Here is an 8,141-nt window from a genome sequence, read left to right as displayed (position 1 = left end):
TTCTCTACATAGGAGACTGCATATCATGGGAATTCTTGCCCTACATAATCATGGGAACTTCCATAACAAAGCCTGTTATATATCTCTATGTATATTCTATTGGTTCTGTCTCTCTGATGAACCCTGGCTAATACAACTTTAAAAATAGAACTTCTCCCCTGTTCCTAGTCCTCCTATAGTAATTATATATTTTCTTTAATATGCTTCTATCTTTGATATAGAGTTGTAGCAATTAGTACTTTGTCAATGTGTCAGTGGTATGAATATGGTAATGACAGCTGCTGAAATAAATAAACGCCCAAATCACAGTGGATTAACCAATGGAAGTGTAATTCTCATGCCTGTGAAGTCCAAAATGGATTTTTCTGATCTTTGGAAGGCTTTCTCTTAAATGGCAACTTAGATATTCAGCTATCTTCCATTTGTAGCTCTGTCATTTTTAACATTTATTTCCTAAGGTCATTATGTTATTTTCATTCCCAATAACTAGAAGGGAAAGGGACCAGGAGATTCACCTATGTAAGGTTCTTATGAGCCAGGGTGCCAAGTTCATCATTTGTGCTTTAGCTAGAACTCAGTCATATGTTGACACCAAACTGCAAGAGAGACTGGGTAATGAACAGCAAGCCCTCCCGGCCACTGCTGCCATTAACATTTATGGGTCTGATAAGAACATGGACTTGGCTCCACATGCTGGTTTTGTGGAACAAACTTGTTGATTATTGAAGTATCTATTGCTCTTCCCATGCACCCAACTTTTCTAGAAAAGAGGGCTATCTACAATAAGCATTACTACTGTTACTACTCTGAATATAACCACACTTTTCTGAATTCCAAATTTGAGTATTTATTAGAGTTGTTCTTACTCGCTCCCATTCTTTAGTGTCACCAACATCTTCACCAGTCAATCATTCAAACGCTTGAGTGTCTATGTGCTGTCTCAGTTATTTTGGTACAGAAGATTCAAAGAATTCTAACAGCTCTTATAAGCCTCATCAGTCAGCTATCATCTGCACAGAGTAAAGTTGACGTTGACTCTAATTTTGCTGGTCTTTAAAAATCCAGCACATTTTGGGTTTTCCCCTTAAATATTATTCTGTCAGGTGCTAATCAAACTGAATTGGCAAAATCATCCACCTCTGGGAACCCAAATTCCAAATTTTTAAAAATTCTTTATTAAATCAGAACTATGTACATTAATGCTTTTATGGGGTACAATGTGCTGATTTGATATACAGTGTGGAATGCTTACATCTGATTAACATAACTGTCTCCTTGCTTACTTATTTGTTATGGAAAAAACACTCATACTCTATTCATAATAGCATAGAAATGTATCGTTGCATTATGCACATTAGGTTTTTAACATAATGCTTCCCAAGTTCTTCCCTTTTTAGGCAAGATACAAATAGTTTTTGAAGATTTTTCTCTATGAAAGTAAGTTTTTCATTATTTAAACCAGTTTTCATTATTACCATCTTAGCATGCACATGTTAACAAATACCTTTTGCAACTAGATCATGCATGTGAAATAATAGAATTTGAAAGTATTTTATTAGACTGAAATTATTTCTCCATAGTAGTGGTAAGATAGTTTTGAGAGCATATGTCTCTTAATCCAATCAGCTGTGGCTCTTATAAGTGGGGGAAAGATCAAAGTGACTCAAATTTCTATCTCTTTGTAGAACATAACAACCACAGCTGATCTGCTGGATCAAAAGAATATTTTCACCTTAGTTCTACAGTTCTTCATACAAAAAAAGCACTAGGCATGTTTAGTGGCTAAGTCTCATTTTAGTTCTTAGCCTTAATTTTTAAAAATTAAAGTTAGAATCCAAAACTTTAATGTACTAAAATACACAAGAAAAAAAATCGCATTGTATGGCAAGTACAATATTTCTAAATTTTATGATAATGATTGTTCCCACTGAAGGTACATTATATTCACATGTGGATGTTTATCTTGGAATTTAAAATTTCACTTATTATTAATGATTCAGTATAGTCTGCAAGCTCACACACCTAACATTGTTCTCAAAATCACTGAGTCAAAGTGGATTTATATAAATTGTTCTCTAACCATATTCAAACTATACTTTAAAAATGTCAGTCTGCCCAGAGGTTGTGGCCTGGAAAGGGCGGCTATTTGTTCCTACAAATAGGGGTCTGCTTTCTGAGCTTACCCAGGCCTAGACAATAGAGGGTCCCTGTCCATCTCTGAGTCGGGGGAACCCTGTACAGAGTAGCAGGACAAAACAACCACTAGTGAGATTATGGATATATTCATTTGTTATTGACTCAGCTACAAAACAGCCCAAATTTAGTAACTTGAACCAATAAAAATTTATTATTTTCTAATTCTCAATCAGAAATTGGAACTAAGTTTCATGCGGTCAAAATCAAGATGGCTAAAATCAGGGTATGGCAAGACTGCATTTCTTCTGGATCCTTTCTGAATTCGACAGGGGAGAACTTGTTACTTGCTTTTTTATAGCTTCGAGAGGATGCCCACGTTCCTCGGCTACTGACTGTGCAACATTTTGGACCTCTGGTTCTTTCCTCACATTTCCAGCCTCCCTCTTTTTATAAAGACCCTGTGATTACATCAAGCCAACCTGGATATTCAAGAATAGATTACCATCTCAATATGTTCAATTTACTCACTCTACAAAGTCCCTTTTTCTGATTCTGTCCTGGGCATCTTTAGAGGTCATTATTTCATTGAATCCAATGGATTTCTTCATAACCTTTAAACTTTATGTTAATCAGAGAAGTTATTTTGCAAATAAAGATATACGTTGTAAGCAAGGAAAAAAATGTCAGTCTATCTTAATGACAAAACTATCTAGGTAAGCAATATCCATAGAGACGTTGGCAGATTACAATTTTAACAGTACCAACAAAATAGTACTGAAGCCATGGTACACACAGCCATAGAAGTTGGAAGTACATTTGTAACTTAAAGACACTGCCCTCAGCTACTGGTTAACGTCCAGGATGTCAGTTTCATATCTTTGTTTCCTATAGGTATTAAGTACCTCACAATTCCTCTCATTCTCTCCAGCTTGGTATCATCTGAAAATTTTACATTCTCAACTTGAAGTTTGATTTTTAAAAATTATATACTAGGAGATCTAGGCCTAACTATTGTAGCTTGGCAGTTTAATGTAAGATAAAGCCCTTCAAGTTAAACTGTTCAGGTTACATTAGGCAATATTTTTAAACAGCTTCACTTAGGTATAATTGTGCATACTCCCATTATGTAGTTTGATAACATAGGACGTATATAAAATATTCATGAAATTATCGCTACAATCTAGAGGATAAATATACCCATCACCTCCAAAAGTTTCCTCAGCCCCTTGGTAATCCCCCAACATCTCCTGGCTCCTTTTTAAGGTAACTACTAATTTGTTGTCTGTTGCTATTAAATTGAATTATCTTTCTAAATTATGAAGAACAGTGTCCTTTTCAGAATGTTGGCTATCCTTTATGTACTTCAAGGTTCAGTAAAAACCTAAGATATGTTGTGATGTTCCTAATCAACATTCCGGATTTCATCAAAATCGAAGACTTAAAACACAACCAAATAAATACAAAATGCTAAAAGCTGAAGTTAAGCAGCTGTGCTCTTTCAGGGCTGTCTGAAGTAGAATGAAAACCTTTGGTAGCCATCGAGGGCTAGGAGAGACCATAGAGCTATTTCATCCACGTCTATCCCTGTATTAGGTCTTACTCTCCAAATTAATGAGTGTAATATTATTCTTAAACTTCTAAAGAGGAAGACTTTTCTCAGCTAACTCACTTAGCAGTTAATAATCATGGTTTACATTTAATACTAAAAACCCATCAGTTTCCTCTTCTCAAAAACATTACTCTCTTTCTAGTTCATTTCATAAAATTTCCCATTATAAAAAGAATATATACTACATATAGGAAATTTGGAACAGAAAGTAAAAGAAAATAACAATTTTAAAGAAGAAAAAATGACTCATATCCTTCTGACCTAGAAATCACTTATTAATATTAGGGTATATTGCCTTTTAGTCCTTTTCTAGGCTTAGATTTTTGCTTTTGGATTCTAGCATGAATTCCACACTACATGACTCTGTCTCTGAAGGACATAAAATTAAATATATTGACTTACTCTTTATAAACTATAAATATAGAAGTTGGCTTTAAATTTTCTTATATTTATAAGAAATTCTTTAACTTATAAGTCTCTTTTCTCTCTGCATTTTTTCAAAAAGATATTCATAAGACAGGTGGCAATTCTAGAAATTTCCTTTGGAATTTAAAAAATGTTGAATAAGTTTATGAAGTTGAATACAGCTGTAGTAGTCATTAGTGCTGTTCCTCAAATATTTCTGGCTATTCACCTCGTGAGCAAATGGTTGGACTGTGCTTCCTGAACCCTTTGTCATTAAGTGGGAGTCACAATGTCACTGAGTTGTGAACAGAAGTGATGTCCTTTCTCTGAGCCAGGCCTTTATGTGCTGCCTTCTAGAGTCTCTTTTGGGCCATTGCAACCATCAATGTTTCTGATACAAATACTCTGTCCACCTGGGTCCTACAATAAAGACCCCTGAGGAAGAGCCCACAACCAGTGCACCATAGACTTGCTATTATTGTTTTTGTGTAATTCACAAAAAATTATGGTGTGGTTACAGCAGCATGTTCTAGCTATAATTTATTTCACATCCATCATTCTTTTATTGCACCAATTTGTAGTTTAATCAAGTTTGATCCTTTTTCTTTTCTTATCCATAATGAATACCCAATGTAGCTGAAAATAATTCAGAATAAAAATATAGTTATTTCTGATGATTTTAAGCTCAGTGATGAGAAGAGAGTCAAAGTTGGAAATAGCACTGTCATCATGGTATACAAATAATTGTTGAGAGGCACCTGTGATTAGAAAAATCTGATGTGAGGTATGGTTATTTATAGATGAAGATTAAGAATAACAGGTAAAGAAGAGGCATATATGTACCCATAGTATAAATATAAACACACCCATACACAAACTTCTAATTACTGCATGTGAAAACTATTCTGTCTGGAAATGAGAGAATCTCCCCGCATTAGCATATAATCAGCACATCAATGTTATTTTAGCAGGCCAATATTATACAACCCATGAAATAAAATCCATACCAATTAGGAAGAGCAATCCACTGACTGTTCCAAGCTGATTTCCTGGAAATGGACCTGACTATAGAGACCTCGATGACTCATTAATATGAGACTTAGAGCTTCTTTGGGCATCTGATAGGGGATAGAAGAGTGTTAGCAATTGGAAAGGGGCCCCAAGAAGAGAAAAAAAAGGAATGGGGCCCACATGGGTACTGGTCTGGGCTCAGAGCACTCCATCCACTCCCCAGACAGATTCTTCTGGATGGTTGGAGCCCACAAAGGAGGAATTTGAGAATTTTGAAGAAGGCACTCCAACACGATCTTGTGGGGTCACAGAAGTATTGAGTTATGTTTATGCCTTTGAGAAAGTAATTATCCAGCAGAAGAAAACAACTTGAACATTACATACAATGACAAGTGTTTTTTAGAGATAAGCTGCTTTGTCCTACAAAGTCAAAATCTAAAACCTTGATATGGTTTGACATAAGTGTGAGGAAAATGATTTATCTGTATTTTCTTATATACTTTTTGTCTTGATTTTTCCCTTTTTGGAGATTTTTCCTGAAGAAACATGAGAACTAGAAAAGGAAGAAAGCAGCAATTCTTCTACCAATGCCCATTTCCATAGCATGGCCTGGAGCAGGTATTCTAAGTCTTGATTGTGTTAAGAATCATGCCCAGTTGAGTGGTTCCTGTGGTTCAGTGGGTAGGGCACCAGCCCCATATACCAAGGGAGGTAAGGTTGAACCTGGCCCCAGCCAAACTGCAACAAAAAGTAGCTAGGTGTTGTGGCAGGCACCTGTAGTCCAGGCTACTCGGAAGGCTGAGGCCAGAGAATTCCCCAAGTCCAGGAGTTGGAGGTTGCTGTGTGCCACAGCACTCTACTGAGGGCAATAAGGTGAGACTCTGTCTCTTAAAAAAATCATCATCATCATCATCATCATCATCATCATCATCATCCCCAGAACATCTGGTAATGGGTCTCAGGCAACTAACTCTGTGTCTAAGAAGCACTTCAGGTTATTTCCATGGAACATGCTTGACAAACACAGAAAAAGAGAGAGGCCCATAAGCATCCTCATCCCGTGTGATATAAAGATTTTTTTTTAACAAAGCAGAGAGATAATGTAGAATTCCAGGGGAGCTGAATGTAAAAATTCAATGACTTTTTTTAGTTTTTATATTTTTGGTACCTTTGTGACTGGGAGAGGAGGGAAAGTTTAGGACCAGGGCTCTTTTTAGTAATAAGAAATGATCTTTCCAGAAACAGTTGAAAGGGCTTTATGTAATTAACTCATCGATTATAATGCTTAATTCAATGTTTCAAAAACTCTAAAAGGTACTCTTATTATCCCTATTTATAACGATGGAACTGAGGCACAGAGTCACGATGAGGTAGTACTAAAAATAGTTCAGTGTCCAGCGCCACCACAGGCAAATGAAGTCAGACTAAGGGAAAAGGCTTGCACAGTGCTTTTTAAAAGCTTCCTAAATGATTTTAACATGGCTCCGTAGCTCCGAAGAGTTAAAAACACATATTTACTTAAAATTTAAAAATATATATGTCTTCCCAGATGGTCCCCTTTTGTCTGCTTTAAGAGAATGAAAGTAAGTTTACTAAATATTCTGCATAGAGGCTGTGGGCTGTTATGCAGTGGGCTGAATTTAAATGCTTAATTACCAGTATATGCATGGTTATAGCTTTATTCAAGGTTTTATTTGTCTTTTCATTAAAAGGGATTTAGAGATAATGATCTGACAATCAATTGTTTAAAATGACAATTATTAATAATTAGTATGATGACAGTTGGGTTGCTCAGAAGCCATTCTCTCCTAATTTACTAATTCTGGATAACATCCCTTTATTCAAAGGTAAGCTATGATTGTTTCATAACACAGGTATGCCTGCTGGATGAAATACTAGATTTCTCCACATTCTCCTCTTGGATCTAGTCCATCAAAGTAGCTAAGGTCCTTCATCTATACCTGACACTTTTAAAGCTTTGTATGAAACATCTGTTTTCCATTTTTAAAATGTCAACTTGTCCATCTTGAATGGGCATTGGGTAAAGTAGACAAATCCCGCTTTGTCTAAAGAGCCCATCTTGATTGTTATGCCAAAACCATATTTGCTCCATTAATCAGATTCCCCAACAACTTGTCAGCAAAGGCAATGGGTAGCGGGAAATCATGTGGTACAACTTTGATGTTAACCACTCCAGAGAACACTGTGTAGGGGCAATAAAATGTGCATTCGATCCAAAGTTGTATTTTCCTACTACATCTTGTTCTTTACTAAAAGTTAAGTATTATAGTCACAAAAAAAGATCCAGGGAGATTAAAAGCAATGGGAATTGATCTGTTTAGTTTCCCACATCCCTTTCCCTGCATAATCACTGGTCTTGACTCTATTCAGTCAGTAGCTTTCTGCATTTCCCATTGGAAGGCCAACCCCAGGAGCTGCAGCCCCAGAGCTCTTTTATAATTGAAAAGATTTGCAAAGAATGATATTTAGGACACTAGAGCTTCAGCTGAGCTCTGAACCTATATAAAACCCTCTTTGATTCCCTGTACTCAACCCTCAGAGCCTCAGAGTTTTCTAAGAGTCCATGGGGATAAAGTAGAACTTCACTGCCACCAACGCCCTCTCTGCAATGAGTAAAAGTCTTTCCTTCTTCAACATCCTCAACTCAAACACAAGGGCAAGACTGTAACCTCACAGAGACATAGGTAAACAGAATTTGGGGATGGCATGCTTCTAACAGGAATAGGAATAAAATGTCCAAGCAGACGAGGACTGGTGACTGTGGCCTGTCTTCCACGGCCCCACATTCCTTCCTGTGTTCTGGTTACATTCCAATGATAACACAAGTTTTGGTCATTTCTCAATGTCCCCAGCTCTCTAAAACTGGGAAGATTTGTGAATGCTTAGCCATTTTTGCCAACCTGGCTTTAACTTAACACCAGTGGCTCCAATGCACTGTTTTCTTTTTCTTTCTTTCTTT

Source organism: Otolemur garnettii, unplaced genomic scaffold, assembly GCF_000181295.1.
Source record: "Otolemur garnettii isolate 467f Iridium unplaced genomic scaffold, OtoGar3 scaffold00129, whole genome shotgun sequence".
Taxonomy (NCBI): Eukaryota; Metazoa; Chordata; class Mammalia; order Primates; family Galagidae; genus Otolemur; species Otolemur garnettii.
This window is presented reverse-complemented; position numbering follows the sequence as displayed.